The following is a 16,747-nucleotide window of genomic DNA, read 5'->3' on the forward strand; positions in this document are numbered from 1 at the left end:
GAATACTGGATTATAGGGTTTAGCATACACAGATTACCATTCATGTCGCACTCCCCACCAATATCCAGGCAGAGCATTACGACTGGGGATGTACACTGATTTAACTGGATTTGTTGTTTTAACTATTATACAAATATTTCAGCCTAGTAACCAAGATGAAAGGAATCTAAAAGGGTAAATCTTCATTAATGTGCACAGAGAGGTAAATGCAAAACTCTATGATCGGGCACATGGCCAGCCTGAAAGCCATATATTGTAAACAAGTATTTCTTTACCTATTTATGACTCTCTCACAGTCTGTGCTTCGCTTATCTTGGACAATGAAAATTAATTAAGGTGCTTCCAAGTTCTCAGTGCATTAACATTTGGGTAGCAAACACTTCATGGAAATTTGTCCTTGCTGTAAAAACCAGTGTTTTCAACGGAATTTAAAAGAATAACATGGGGAACATTTTTCTGTGAGTCTTAAGGGTTTGTTTTTATAAAACTAATTTTTTAGATAAAGTGGAGTTGTCACCTTACTAATGGCTTATCCACACTGGGATTTCACACTGAGATAAACTGTGCCAGCACAAGTCATGGTTAACTGGGCATGGATTGTCTACACTAGAGGCTTGCACAAATGCAGCTATGTTGGTGTAAAATAACCCAGTGCAGACAAGGCCTACAAGTCAGACAGCCTAGCACTCACAGCAATGCGCCCCGAAGAACCACTTATAAAGAACAAAGGAAAGAAACGCCAATTCCTAAGCAAAGAATGGGGCCTGGGATGATGGCTTCACGGTGCAGGAGGGGGCTCAGGGCTGGGGCAGAGGGTTGGGGTGCAGGGCAGGGGTGAGGGCTCTGGCTGGGGGTGTGGGCTCTGGAGTGGGGCTGGGGATGAGGGGTTTGGGGTGTGGGAGGGGCTCAGAGCTAGGGCAGAGGGTTGGGGTCGGGCGGTGAGGAGTCTGGCTGAGGAGTTCAAACTTTGGGGTGCAGCAGGCAGGCTGCCCTGGGGCTGGGGCCAGAGAGGAAGACTCTCCCTAGCACTCTCCCCGCCGGCAGCAGAGAGCTATGGGGGAGAAGCCTCCTCTCCTCTCCCTCCCGCGCCCCCAGCACGAAGCTCACCCAAGCCCCAGGCTGCGGCTCAGGAGGTCCAGACAGGATAAGCCTCCTGGGAGTCGCCTGCCAGGGTTGGGGGGGTTCAATGCCGCTGCGCCTCCTTCCTCTGCAGGTGCAGCAGTCAGCCTGCTGCCAGCGCCCCTCCCTTAGCCAGCAGCGGCGGATGAGGGAGTGCAGCGCGCAGCTGCAGGGGGCAGTCGCCCGCTGCTCAGGGCACAGATGAGGCAGGGACACTCAGGGGAGGTGTGCGGGGCAGCAGGCGGGGATGGGGGATGCTCTGGGGGAGGCACACAGGGGTGGCAGCAGGCAAGGCCAGGGGAGAGACCCAGCCCTGAACATCCATGGAGCCGGGCCACTGAGGCCCTGAATTTGCTGGAGCACAGGCACCACAGGCCCATACAACTTTCCGCCCCTGAAGAAGACTGGAGAATAAAAGTTACTGTGTTACTCTCTACAGTTAAACGTTGAAGAGAAAAGATCTGCAGGGGGATCTGCAATTCTGAGTTTGGAGCATTGCCATTGACAACAAGCATGCACTTGGAAAGACAGTGGACCAATAAACTGTTCTCTAACTGTGGTTAGAATTAAAGAAGATATGCTTTCCTGGGATGTTCTTCCTCTTAGTATTGTTATGAGCTGGATGAAACCTTGCTATGGGTGGAGTTAAAACCTAGTTCAAACTGATATGTGAACAAGTCCCCCATTTAGTAAGAAACACTTAAAGGATCACACACAAAACAAGAGTGTGCCCAGAAACTAGCACCTGGCGGGCCGAGGGTTCAACTGGGTATTTTGATCAAGTGTGTGTGCGTGCGTGTGAGAGAACACACAGAAACTGAAGACAGACAAGAACAGAGGGAGTGGCAGAGGCAAAAGACAGCAAAGTCTAGCAATAGCCTGTGAACACAATGTGCCTCTGGAAAAAGCTAGAGAGAGGGAGAGCTTTTGGGTGTGTTGGCTAAAGAGGCTTGGGGCTGTAAACTAAGAAATTTCTCCTTTTGTTTGTGGTTCCTTCTGCATTCAGAGACAAGAGCTTGTATGTTCTTTGTAAATAAACAAAACTGCTTCAAAGAAATACCTGATTATCACCAATTTCTACTCCCAACTGGAACAAACTGTTAGACCCTGAATTTTGTCTAGCCACACAGGCCAAAAGGAGTAACAATATTTTGTGGCTTGGGGGTGCCCCCCTTTTTTTGGAAAAAAATGTGAATCTATCAGAGAGATTGTCTGTCTGTGTAGTCCGAGAAAAAAAAACAGTGTATATTTATTGATTTATGATGGTACCCAATACCATGATTACGTATTTAAAAATCCCTGAGTCTGACTGTTTGCCCTTAAGTACATCTTTACCCTGAAAGTTATAAAGATCACAAATGTTTAAGTAATTCATCCCCTTTAGCAGCAAGGATAATATCAATAGTCAGCACTACTTAATTTCACCATCTGTTTTCTGTTACCTTACTTTTTCCAGTGTTGGGGGCAGTAAGTCTTGAACTTAAAATGAATCTTAAATAAATAAAATCAGCAACAGACAGACCATCAAACTCTTCTTTTTGGTGACCTTTTTTATGAAGCTTACAGGTTTTAAATGGTAGCTGTTAGTCCCTAATTCTTAAAACGGACATTTAAAATAATAGAACCATAGACATGTAGGGCTAGAAAGGACCTCGAGAAGTCATCTAGTCCATCCCCCTGTGCTGAGACAGGACCAAGAATACCTAGACCATCCTGATAGGTGTTCGTCTAACATGTTCTTAAGAATGCCAATGATGGCAATTCCAGAACCTCCCTTAGAAACCTATTCCAGTACTTAATTATTTTTATAGTTAGAAAGTTTTTCCTAATATCTAACATAAATCTTCCTTGCCACTGATTAAGCTGATTACTTCTTGTCCTACCTTCAGTGGACAGGCTGCTGTTAGTAGACACCTCTACATAAATCAGGCCCAACATTTCTTTATCCAAAGAGTAGGTCTACAAATCTATAGCACTTGGTGATGACCATTTTTTGGAGAGTTTGCTCTTTGTGGCAGTTTCTTCTTTCAAATACAGTTTTCTGTCCATTTTTACAAACATGCAGACATACCATCTTGTGTTTATCTTGACTTTGAAGGTGAGGGCGAGAAATTTGAATCTGGCAGAGGGAAGGCACAGCGTAGTCAGTTAAGGGATGCCAAAAAGAGAATGACAAGGTGAGAGCATTAAGAGGAAGACTGTTCTAATGCCATAGCATTATAGTTGGGAGTAGAGGGATGAAAGTTGAAATATGGGGAGACCAGAGAAGAAGCGGTAGAGGCATGAGAGCATCGACTAGAATTTTAGTACTAGTGCGGAAGAGGAAAGAACAGTTTCTGGAGATGGAACCAGCCGGATTTAACTATAGCCTGGATGTCATGAGCATAGAAGGAAGATTTGTTAAATGAAACACTGTAGCCTTGTCTTCCCTAGCAAAAGAAAAAGGGTGTTTTTAACTCACGCTAATTAACTTGAGGTAAAATCCTGGTGAAAACAAGGCAGGTTGTAGTTTCACCACAAGTTAACAAGTCAAGTTATAGGGGAACCTAGTCAAAGGATAACTATGAGACACCAATATGATGTGGCTGTGAAAAATGCAAATGCAATCCTAGGATGTGTCAGGAGGGGCATTTCCAGTAGAGCTACAGAAGTGTTAACATCATTGTACAAGGCACTGGTAAGACCACATCAGGAATACTGTATAGAGTTCTGGTCATCCAGATTTGTGAAAGATGAATTGAAACTGCAACAGGTACAGAGAAGAGTTACTAGGATAACAGGTGAATGGAGGGCCTATTTGACAAGAGGAAACTAAAAGAACTTGGCTTGTTTAGCTCAGCAAAATGGAGGCTGAGAGGGGATATGATTGTTCTCTATAAATACATCCAGGCGTAAACACCATGGAGGGAGAAGAACTATTTAAGCTAAAGGACAATGTTGGCACAGGAACAAATGGGTATAAGGTGGCCATGAATAAATTAAATTGGAAATTAGAAGATTTATTACTGTCAGACAGGTGAGGTTCTGGAACACCTTCCCAATAGGAATTGAGGGGTCAAACAAACTTAATTAGTGTTAAGATAGTGCTTGACAAATGTATGTATGGGAGTGTATGTGGCAGCAGGGGGCTGGGCTCAAGAGCCCTGAAGGTCCCTGCTGATTCATGTCTTGTATTCCTTAAACCTCCGGGCGTCAGTTGGTCACCTGCAGTGGTCAGCAGGATTCCCCCTCCCACAATATATTCTGTTTTCCCCATTCTACCTCTAAAGCATCATAGATGGCCACAGCTGTAGATGGGACACTGGATGGGTAGGCCATTGGCCCAAGAATTCTCTTTCTCCGGTACTTGGCTTGTCAGTCTGACTCACATGGTGAGGATCTAACTGATCACCATATTCAGGATTAGGAAGGAATTTTCCCATAGGTCAGATTGGCAGGGACCTTGGGGTTTTTTCCCCTTCCTCTGCACTGTAGAGTGTAGGTCACTTGCTTAGGATCATCTGGTATATTTCACTTCATTCCCTGCCATTGTGGGGGCCTTGGGCACTGGTGCACCTTAGCCCCTTCTGTTCTTCTGCCTGGAGTAGTCAGGAGGTACTGGATCTCCCGGGCCTGTGGGGAGAAGAGGCTGTGTAGGCACAGTTATGGACCAGCCGTAGAAACATGGACATCTAATAGTAGTTTGCAGGCAGGGTGCAGGGGAAGGGCTATGATCAGCAGCAGTGCTGTGTGAAAGTGAAGGAACAGCTGCAAGCACACCAGTAGGTCAGGGAAGCCAACAGCTGATCTGGTGATGAGCCACAGACCTGCTGCAACCCCACAGAGCACCATGAATACCTCCAAGGAGCCCAAGATGCAGTCCCCTGCTGCTAACAGCAAGGAAGAGGAGGAGAAAGAGGACAAGAAGGATGGGAGCCAGGACCTGTGTGAGAATTCACCACAGTCTAGCCACTCCTGGCAGCCAAGAATGGGTGAGCCCAATGCAGGGGAAGGAACCTTGGGTAAATGTGTGAATACCTTTTCCATTACAATGTTTAGATATACTGATGACATCCAACCCCAAGCTAAGCCGGACTTAAGTATTGACTTCTCATTAATTTACTCATATTAGAAGAGGTAGAGGTACAACAAAGTGAGGTGGAGTTGGTATCTACTTTTCATTTCCCTGTAGGGTTAGGTGGTGGGGAGAGGGGAAGGGAGCCATGTGGAGCAGTTTGTTTATGTTTACTGGGATGTCCCTTGAATTCTCCTGAGAGATCTCAATGAAACTTTTGTGGAGGTATCTGCAATCCTCTTTCAAAGTGTAACAAGGGACACTCACAGCTAGGGCACCTCCTCCTGGCTGCTCCTTTCAGATCCAAGAACCCCTTCTATCATTCATTTGTGTGCTCCGTCACCTCTCTCTCTTTCTGACACGGGGTACTCACTCTTTGTAGCTTGGCCCTTCGGACAGGTCACTATAGGTTTTCCCCCTTCTGAGGTATCAAAGGCCCACAAGATGAACCATCCCAGGTAGTCTTTAAATCCACTGCCCTGACTGTGCCACTTCCCCAGTGGCTGGTAGGGGAACCCAGGGCCACCCTCTATTCTAGGTTCCAGCTCAAGGACCCTTTAATCAGCTGCCAATGTCTGCAACATCCCACCTTGCCACCGTTTCCTTGAGCCTTTTCCTACTCTGCCTCTCTCAGGCTTCTGTTCTACCAGCATAAAACCCTTCCTACAGGGCCTGGATCCTCTAGGCTTGTACTCTCCCCAGGTTTCCCCCTTTCCCTGTGTAATGCATAGTGAATAACTACAGGCTTCCCCACTGCAGCCTTTTTCTGCTTCCAATTTCTTGGCTTTATACCAGCCATACTTGTTCCTTCTCAGCTGGGCTCCACTATTAATTCAAGGTTGCTTAGGCCTCCTAATTTCCCTCAGGTGTGGCCTATATAGTTAATTGGTCTTTTCTCAGTCCCATTAATCCATTCCAGGTTAGTGTGGGGGCGAACACTCCATGACACAAAGTTCTTTAGGAAATGACAGCCTTATTTGTCTCTCCACGGTAGGACACTTTCCTATGCTAGTCCTCGATGACTTCAGCAGGCACCATTGCAATAAACAGTCTAGAGACATATGGGCCCCAACGGCTCCAAGATGCCAGTAGCAGCTGTACCTTTTTTGTCTTGGTTACCCTCAGGAGCGAGATATCAGCTAAAATCACCATCACCTGTCAGAGGCAGATTAAGATTTACTGGTGCCCTGGGCAGAAAGAACATTTTGCCCCCTCACACCCTGGGGGCCCAGGGCCACCAGAACTGGGGGCTAAGGGAACCTTTGTCCCTCCTCCACTTATAAAAGTGGGAGGGCCATAGCCCCCCTTTTAACATGGGCATAGTAGCCTCGGGAAGGTGAGGAGTGGTGGTAGTATAGGTGTAGTTTGGGGGATGAGGGAGCATTGTCTCTTCAAACTGCAAGCCTGGGGCCAGAGGCATATGGTTGCTACCTTGGGCACAAAGCCCAGCAGCAGCCTGTCACTGGGAGCAGGAGGGACCAGGCAGGGGCAGCTTGGCAGCAGCAGGGACAGCCTGGCAGTGGGAACCGGGTGCAGGTACTAAGCGAGCCCGGGTGGAGAGTGATGGCTGCTGAGGCCGGGCCAGTAGCAGCAGAAGCTGTGCTGGAGGAGCCTTCCTTGCCCAGCTTCTTGCCACAGGTACTGACTTTACAATGTGCCTGGGGATGCTCAAGCCCCGGCTCTGCCCCAGGCTCCATTCCCACTCCACTCCTTCTCCCAAGGCCCCACCCTTACCCACCTCTTCCCCCCGCCCACTCCACCTCCACTCTGCCTCTTCCTGCCCCCTCCCCTGAGCATGCTGCGTCCTTGTTCCTCGCCCCCCAGCCTCCTGCGAAACAGCTGATTGTGGCAGGCAGGAGGCGCGGAGGGGGAGGTGCTGATCAGCGGGGTCCACCGGTGGGCACTGGAGGGAGAGGGAGGTTCTGATAGGGGGGTTGCTGGTGGATGCTCAGCACCCACCATTTTTTCCTAGTGGGTGCTCCAGCCCCAGAGAACCCACGGAATCGACATCTATGCTCCTCTATGTCTGCAACCTTTCTGGAGCTCCCTGATTCCTGTCAGGCCGGGCCAGGGCCTCCTCCTTCCACAGAGCATGTGTGCAGGATAGGGTTACCAGGTGTCTGGTTTTTGATCAGAATGCCCAGTAGAAAAGGGACCCTAGCATCTCCGGTCAGCACCACTGACTGGGCCATTAAAAGTCCAGTCAACAATGCAGCAGGGCTAAGGCAGGCTCTCTGTCTGCTGTGGCTCTGTGTGGCTCCCAGAAGCAGTGGCATATCCCCGCTCCGGCTCCTAGGCATAGGGGTATCCAGGGGACTCCACACACTGCCCCTGCCCAAGGCACCGGCCTTGTAACTCCCATTGGCCGGGAACTGCAGCCAATAGGAGCTGCGGGGGCAGTGCTTTTGGACAGGGCAGCACATAGACCCCACCTGGATGCACTTTCGCATGGTAGGAGCTGGAGGGGAGCCACATGAGGTGAGCGCTGACCGGAGCCTGCACCCCTCACCCGCTCCCATGCCCCAACCCACTGTCTCAACCCTGGTCCCCCCCTCCCGCATCCCAAACCCCTCATCCCCAGCCCCAACTCAAAGCCTGCCCCACCATCCGGAGCCCTGCCCCTGGCACTCAACCCCTTGCCCCAACCTGGAGCCCCCGCTTGCACTCTGAACCCCTCTCCCCCAGCCCTGAGGCCTCTCCCACACTCCAACCCCCCCAGCCTGGAGCCCCCTCCCACACCCCAAACGCCTCATCTCTGGCTTCACCCAGAGCCCACAGCCCCAGCCGGAGCCCTCACCCCTTCCTGCATCCCTGCCCTCTCCCTCAGCCTTTAGCTCCTTCCTGCACCCTGAACTCCTAATTTCTGGTACCACCCCAGAGCCCTCAGCCCCAGCCGGACCCCTCACCCCCTCCTGCGCCCCAACCCCCTGAGCCAGCCTGGTGAAAGTGAGCAAGTGACAGATGGAGTGAGTGGGGGTGGGGGAGGGAGCAGGGCAAGGGTGTTCGGTTTTGTGCGAGTAGAAAGTTGGCAACCCTAGTGCAGGACCCAGGGTGGGGGCAGGAGTCTGGACCTGAGCCCCTGCCCCTGGGTCCCACCGGCAGTGGCGTGCCCCATGGGGCAGGGATGCAGGCTGGGGGTTGCTCTTGGGCACCCCGGACCCTCCCCATAGTGGCCCAGGCTTCCTGGGCTGCTCTTACTACTGTCCAACTCCAGCTTCTGGCCTGGCCAGGAGGCGGGACCCTGGGGGAAGAGGAGGAGCAGGGGCCACAGTTCTGGTGCTGGTGGCTCCCCCACTTCTACGCTCCATGGGCCCATGCGTTAATTCACCCCTTCTGCCTGTGGAAGACCGTGCCAGTAGCCTGTACTTGCACCCGTGTTAATAGGAGCTGAAATTGTATTGTTTTATGCACCTGAACAATTCCCTCCTCCTTCCCTCAGTACTGGTCCCCATGACCCTGCTTGCCCAAATTCACCATGGCTGGGACTGCTGTGCAGAGCTGCTCCAAAGTTGAAGTGTCAGTAAAAGCATGTGGTGTTTAAAACTTTAGGGGAGCAAAGAGTGGGAATTCTGAAACACAACTTTCACTTTCCTATGTGATTATGAATACAATGATACATCTGTGTGTTTTATTTCTAGTTGTTTCTATTGCGGCCTTGAGGGCTCCCTCCATCAGACCTGTGGAACACCTGACCAAGACAAGAAGGGGAAAGAAAGGACTCAGGAGGACATGTTCTCAGAGATCCTGCAAGTCAGTGCTGCATCAGACTATGAACAGAGAGTCTGGAGGGTGAATATTTCAGACACTATGGAGAAGGAAAGAGCGGATAGGAAAGGCCCAGAAGTCCCAGCAGGAAAAGGGGTGGAAGATGCACCAGGATATGGAGAACTAAATTTTAACAGTTCCGTACACCCCAGTGTTTTTTGTGGCATCAGGCCCTGCATCCCTACCCATACCACCCCAAGCTGGGGGTCAATGAAGGCAACCACAGCTTCAACATACATTGACCTGTGATTGCTGTATGTGTAGGCAAAATGGACTGAAAAGGACATGAATGTCCTTTCCCCTTGCTATGTTCTGTTCCATTAATTTATTTACATAACTTTTTATTGGATTGGTTTTTAAACTGAACACTTTTTTACACTGGTTTTGATTCACAATAAAACTCTGTTTTAGAAATTAATTCATCTTTATTACTTCGTAACATCTACTGCAGAATGCACAGCGGTACTGACAGCACCCACTCCTTGTTCTTGTACAGGAACACGGGTCCATGACCGAGTGTAATAATTATAAATGTACAGCAAACCCTGCACAATTAATAGGTATATTAACAGACTGCTATATTCATAAAGGTACACTAAGCACCACACCCCAAAACTTCAGGGTTGGGTACAACACTGTGGTTGGTGGTTAAAGTGCTCCTTCAGCACCGTAGCTCCTTGTTGAGCTCTTCTAACAGCCCTTGTGTCAAGGTTCCTTCACCACTCTGAACTCTAGGGTGAAGATGTGGGGACCTGCATGAAAGACCCCCTAAGCTTATTCTTACCAGCTTAGGTTAAAAACTTCCCCAAGGTACAAACTTTATCTTGTCCTTGAACCGTATGCTGCCACCACCAAGCGTTTTAAACAAAGAACAGGGAAAGAGCCCACTTGAAGACATCTTCCCCAAAATATCCCCCCCTACCCCTCCCCCCAAGCCCTACACACCCCATTTCCTGGGGAAGGCTTGATAAGAATCCTCACCAATTTGTACAGGTGAACACAGACCCAAACCCTTGGATCTTAAGAACAATGAAAAATCAATCAGGTTCTTAAAAGAATAATTTTAATTAAAGAAAAGGTAAAAGAATCACCTCTGTAAAATCAGGATGGTAAATACTTTACAGGGTAATCAGATTAAAAAAATAGAGAATCCCTCTAGGCAAAACCTTAAGTTACAGAAAGACACAAAAACAGGAATATACATTCCATCCAGCACAGTGTATTTTACCAGCCATTAAACAAAAGGAAATCTAACGCATTTTTAGCTAGATTACTTACTAACTTAACAGGAGTTGTGAGTCTGCATTCCTGATCTGTTCCTGGCAAAACCATCACACAGACAGATCCTTTGTGTTCTCCCCCGCCCCAGATTTGAAAATATCTTGTCCCCTCATTGGTCATTTTGGGTCAGGTGCCAGCGAGGGTACCTTAGCTTCTTAACCCTTTACAGGTGAAAGGGTTTTACAGGAGGGATTTTATAGCACTCACTACAGCAAGGTGGTTACCCTTCCCTTTATATTTATGACATTTTGTGTCTGGCTGTTCAAAGTCAGCAGACAGCCATTCCCACCTCCACCCCAATGGTAGCTTCCCCCCACCCCTTTGCCTCACAGATATTAAGCAAACACAACAAGCAGCTGTTACCATTGGGATATTTTTCTCACAGAGATCTAATCTCATGAATAAATAATGCCAGAGTCCTTTCAATCTACCAAAAGCATGTTCATCTGCCATTCTGTACTGCTGAGATGGTAGATCTTTCCTTGGTCCTATTGAGGGGGCCAGTATGGCTTCATGAGCCAAGGGAGCAAGGCTGGGTCCCTCAGGATCACTGTTCTCATTTCATCATCACCAATGGTAATCCATTGGTTGGGAAAAAATGTTCCTGCTTGCGTCCTTCTGAATGCAGCTCTCATTCTGGTGTCCCTGTGCTGGAGGGCTGGGGCTAACTCAGCACAGAGATCCAGGAATGTAGCCTTTTGCATCCAAATGTTCTGTAGCCACTGCTTGTCATCCCCAACCTGCATTACAATGTGATCCCACCAGTCAGTCCTTGTTCCTTGGGCCCAGAAGTGACTCTCTACCATCTGCAGCTGCTCTGTGAATGCCACCAACAACCTTAAATTGTTTTTTTGCTATGTCCCATAGCAATCTGTCCACCACAAAATTATCATGTGTCCAGGTGTTCTGAGTCTTCTTGTGGCTCTGCAAACATTGGAGGATCATTCATCCTGTGTTTGCAATTCTCCTAACAGTAGTGCAGAGCTGTGCGGGCTCGGTGCTTCTGTCAGAGATGGTGGACAGTGAAAAATGCTAAGTAGGTTTGTGGGATTTTTAAAAAAATATGGGATATGAATGGATTATGGGATGGTGGAATTTGCATGATGGGAACTTAACCACTCAAGTGTTACTCATTTCTGGACAAGGCACCGAATGATGGTGAGTTGCACACTGGGATACCTACCCATGGTGCATCGACAAGAACTTCTGGTGAGTTTGTGCTACACTGATGCAAGGAACCAAATATGCATGTGTACAAGAGATATACTAACTGTGGTGAGTTTATTCTGATGTAACTTGTGTCAATCCAGTCTACTGTAGTGTAGACATGGCCTATGACTGTGACTCTATACTGACTTGTGAAAATTACACACTGCTTTGTTTTCACTAGGATTTTATCTCAAGTTAGTTAACTTGAGTGAAGAACGTGCTTTTTTCTTGTAGTGAAGACAAGGCCTGTGAGATGGGAAAGTGAGGAAAGTTCTTGCTGGCAATGCATAAAGGACTGAAAGGGGAATGTTTGGGGCACAAATGGCCCTGAACTGCAAACTTTGGGTCTGAATTCCGTCAAATTTTGGAGGGTGGGCATTGAGCCCATCACAGAGATATGAGCTAGCGGTAACTGTGGAGTGGGAGCTGGGCTTTCCCAGACTCCAACTGGGCAGTTTGGACCTACAGGTAGGTGGGTCTCTGTGGCTTTGCCCCAATTCCCAGCGCAAGGCAGCTCTACTGGAGCCACACTACCAGAGGCTCCACTGAAAAGTTAACAGAGGACTTGTCCTCCTTGGTCTACACTGGGTGTTGGTGTGGCATGATGAGCACCCTCCAGCCTCACCCTGGCCTGCTAACTCCTTGTCCCCTTCCTGCCCCTGGATAACCATTGTAGGGCCTGGGAAGGCAGGAAATGGTATCTGATCACACCCCCTTCTACATGAGGAAGGGGGAAATACATACAGGGGGACCACTTCAAACATGGACATGACCATAAAGACATGAATCTAGCCTTTGTTCTGCTGAAAAACAGATGGCTCCTAATTTTTAAACCAGACCATAAGCCTATACCTCTCATTAGTAGAAACATATTTTTGTTTTAAATGAATTATTTCCTACCATTCTTTCCTTCAGCTTTCAAGTAGTATTTTTCCTGTGAATTTCATTTATCTAAATACTCCTTATGCAAAACTGTCTCCGGGAATCTGTTTCAAGGCTGTAACTAGTTGAATCAAGTGTCTTATGGCAAATAGCAGGTACGGAGTATAGCCCCTACCAGCTGTAGAAGACTGGTAAGCACTCCAACAGGAAAACAAAGACATGCAAATAAGGTGGGCTCTGCAATCAAACCAAGAGGAAATGATATTCATTTGTAAATGAATGTTGTGTTTGATGTGAACACAAAGAAAAGTGTCCTATTGAAGGACCTCTGAGACCCAGAAAAGTTTATAAATACATCTTTTGGATCAGCAAATGTTTATAACATTCAATATGTGTCACTGGCTTTGGTCATTCCAGAATTTTTTGTGTATTGATTCTTTTGATTCACACTAACAGATTGAAAGTCCACAGGGAAAGAATCACTTCTCACCACAGACAAACAATGGGAAATATTAAAAAAGACAACAATACTTCCATTTAATTTAAGTAAATTAAGGGGTTTATTCATTCAAACAGTTTTCAGCAGTTTCCATGGTCATAAAGCAATAGGATTTGAATATTCCTGAAGTGCTGTAGGCAGCTGAAATGCACGTAATTTATACCCTAGGCCTGATGGAGCAGTTAAAAGTAAACTACACCCTCATAAAAGATATTCTAATCACTACATCTAATTACAATGAAGAATAAGTTAATAAAAATACAACCAAAACCCATGATTAACAAGCAGCCAAGGAGTAGCCACTTTAACAGGCTGATGTAGGTTAGGACATAGGAAATATATCTCATACATTGAGTGAATGGGAGATCTGTGGTCGTCAAGCTGTCATGTAAATTCTATGTCTTAAAAATTATTTAACCATAATTAAATAATTATTTAAAAAAAAGAAAAACAGAATTTGCTTTGATAATCTGATTTCCTGTTCACTCCAGTAGTGATGATTACATTTCATCTCACTGCTTCCCAGCTGCAAATCCAATCTGTAGTTTACTATCTCACTGAAAGAGAAAGCCGCACCATTCAACTGGCGGGATTGTTTCCTTTCCCCTCAATCCGCATGCTTGAAGGGGACCGTCTGTGTGCAGAAATGGGGAAAAAAGGGATGGGTTAACGTGCCTCTAGCAAAATTCTTTCTTCTGGATCCCATTAAGGGCATTTCGGGGGCTAGAATCTGTGCTGGAGGGGCAGGGGGCAGAGTCTGAGAATGGGCAGGCCGGGAGTCAAAACATAGGACACACTTTAGTCTTCTTTCTTAATTTGCTGAGGTTTATGTGGGGCTGTGTTATCTTTCACATGGAGCCCTTTGTGGTTACTGAGACCAGGGGTAGTCCCTGGTAGCCTGGCTCAAGTAGAACCATAATGTCAGAAACTGAGGGCTCTTGCTGGGGGTTAGAACAACTGTGAAGGGCTCAGGCGTCCTGTAGCCACCTAGGATCCTATGTGTTTGGTTCTATTCAGTGGGGGAGAAGTGAGGGGAATAATTCTTTACATATGTATTTCCATAACACTCTTGAAAATGCTACACTGGGGACAGAGTCTTGTATGCACTAGTTCCATGTGCCCCTTCCCAAACCCACCTCTAGCTCTTGGGCAGCTAGCTAAAACTGAGCCACGTTGCCAGGCTGTCTCCTGTTCAGGAAAGCCTCCTGCAAGGAGAGGGTTCCCAAAGGCAGGGAAAAAGCTTATGCATCCTGATGCAGCACTCAGTTTTTAGCAGATTTGACAGTGGTGGCTGGGGGAGATGGTATGCATCCACCCATCCCCCAGTCCTCCTACTTCCTCCACATGTGCAACCAAATTCTCTCTCCTCCATCCTCAGTGTTTGGCAGCATTTTAGTCCCTTCAGACAACACAAGGTGGCCCTTGCAGTTGGATACCCAAATAAGAATGTAAAAGGCAAGCTGCATAAGCCATCTGAAACAGAAGGGCCAAATCCTCTCCTCACCTTCAAGAAAAATCCCTTCTCTGACAATGGCTCCTCCTACACCTCTCTGAAGGGGGGAGGGATAGCTCAGTGGTTTGAGCATTGGCCGACTAAACCCAATGTTGTGAGTTCAATCCTTGAGGGGGCCATTTAGGGATCTGGGGCAAAAATTGGGGATTGGTCCTGCTTTGAGCAGGGGGTTGGACTAGATGACCTCCTGAGGTCCCTTCCAACTCTGATTTCTATGATTCTATGAAGCTGATAGAACACTCATCTCTGCAGGTATCCTGGGCTATGATGTGGGCGAAAGGGCGAGGCCGTGAGAAGAGGAGGTAGAGAAGGAGGAGGATGTGCCAGCGTGAGTGGAGGCTGTGGTTTAAATACATTTGGATGTTTTTGTGAAGGGACAGGATGAAAATCTGAGTGAGCCGGGGCTGTGTTTTGTTGATTGCAAAGACAGGGGTTAGGGGTATGTCTACAATCATCTTCTGGATGTAAGAGCTCTTAATCAGCGGAGAAGAGGCTCATTAGCTGAATGGGTAAGAAGGAAGAGGGTAGATTGATATGACCTTTGTGTGGAGAGGAGAGCTGCATGGAGACTGGTTATTAAAGCTTCTCTCTGATTATACTTGCCTACTATACTTGCCTGGCCCAGCTGTGATGGGGTAGCAACATTCCACACTAAGTGGAGCTGAGAAGAGTAGGAGAAGTGGGATTTGCCACTAATGGTGAGAGCTCCCAACTAATTAATACCATCAGGGCTCACCCATAGTGAGGAATCTCCCCTCTCCCCCTTCTGCCTGGGGAAGCATAAAGACAATGGACCAGATTCACTGAAGATGCTGCACAGAGGAGAAACCTCCCTGAACCAGCGAGGTCCCTGTGTCCCAAGGATGAATCCGACTCAGACACATGGAAGGAGAGCTGGTAGTGAAGGTCCCTCTAGCTCTACATTCTAGATGTTTGTTTCACTGAGAATCCACATTCATTGTTTTAAAGAAAATGCTTGTCCCCGACTCCTAGCTCTCCTTGGGAGTGTTGTATATAGTGTCCGATCTATCAACATCTCAGTGTTGCAAATTTGAATTCAGACTTTACTAGCTGTCATGAATAACATCACATTTCTCTTATTCATGTGCTGATGATGTCAAGTTCTGGGAAACAGCAAAAGCAGCAGCAGCTGGGAGCTGTTCCTGTTATTTCAGGATTCCCCCCCGATGTTTGGGTTCTTTATTCCTGTGCTTGTTGCACACTGCTAGAGGTCAGTCAGCACTGGAAGTTTTCTACAGCGATGGGAGGGTACCTGAAGAAAATGGAGAGCTTGAAATAACGTGTCTAAGAGAATAGGACTAATTTCTTTTTTTTAGAAGTAAAAAGACAGAGATTGATCCTTTTTTGCCATTGAAGAAAGTTCAGTTTTCAAGAAATAACAAATTCCCTGCTCTTGTTTCACACTGAACAACTAGTTCTAATAAGGAATTTTCAGTATTTTCATCTTTATGATAATTTCAGAAGCAGTAGCTCATTTGTTCTTAATAATGTTACTGAAAAATGCCAGTAATTATATAATGGCCGCAGAAATCACATTTTAAGCAAATGAAGAAAGAAATGATTTTTTTGATTGTAACTCTCCAATTTATATGTAATTACTAACTATAAAAGAACCTTCCTGGTATGCATAATGACCACCTTTTGTCCCTGCATGAAAAGTCGAGGTGTTTTCATTCAAGGTTTTGTTCTCGTCAGCTTATTTCTGGCTGGTTTGGGAGACAGAGGCAGCTGTTTTTATGACATGTCTCACAGCCCTTCTCCAGACTATCGAACATGTTAGTTTGAAAACCAGCTGGGTATATTCTTAGTCTGTCAAACCCAGTCCACAGAAGCAAGAATTCTGGGCAAGTCAGTGGAAACCTGCTAATAGTAAGAAAAAGTGGTCCTGGATCATTTTTTAAAAAAGTCTTTTAACAGTGAATGACAATTTTTAATTACTGTATCTGCAACTTCTGTGAGAAGTATTAAGAATAATACAACAGGCAACATATAAACAAGAACACATTTTTTTCCCATTACATTTGGCTTTACTGGCAATTTCCAGGTGTATGGACTGTCCTTTTTATAACTACACAATGAATTCTAAAAGAAAAAAATATATACATTCTCCTGTCTTGTGGGCTCAGGTGGTTTATATGATTGTCTCAATGCTACAAGGTTAGGTATAATCAAAATGATTTTTTTTGGTCTTTTGAATGGAAAAATAATGTTTACCCCATCTGTCTGAGTTCTATAGCTTGATACAGTCTTCTTTCTGATGGAAATGTGTCAGATCATTGGTAGGCGATGAGATAACTTTGGCAGATGCATTTTGGCTGGACGGGAGGGAGCTTTGCTAGTAATAAGGAGGCAACAGAGGAGATTATTACTGTAAATTAGGTGCAAGGTGACAAAAGCATCTATG

The sequence above is a fragment of the Caretta caretta genome, chromosome 3 (genome assembly GCF_965140235.1).
Source record: "Caretta caretta isolate rCarCar2 chromosome 3, rCarCar1.hap1, whole genome shotgun sequence".
Lineage (NCBI taxonomy): Eukaryota > Metazoa > Chordata > Testudines > Cheloniidae > Caretta > Caretta caretta.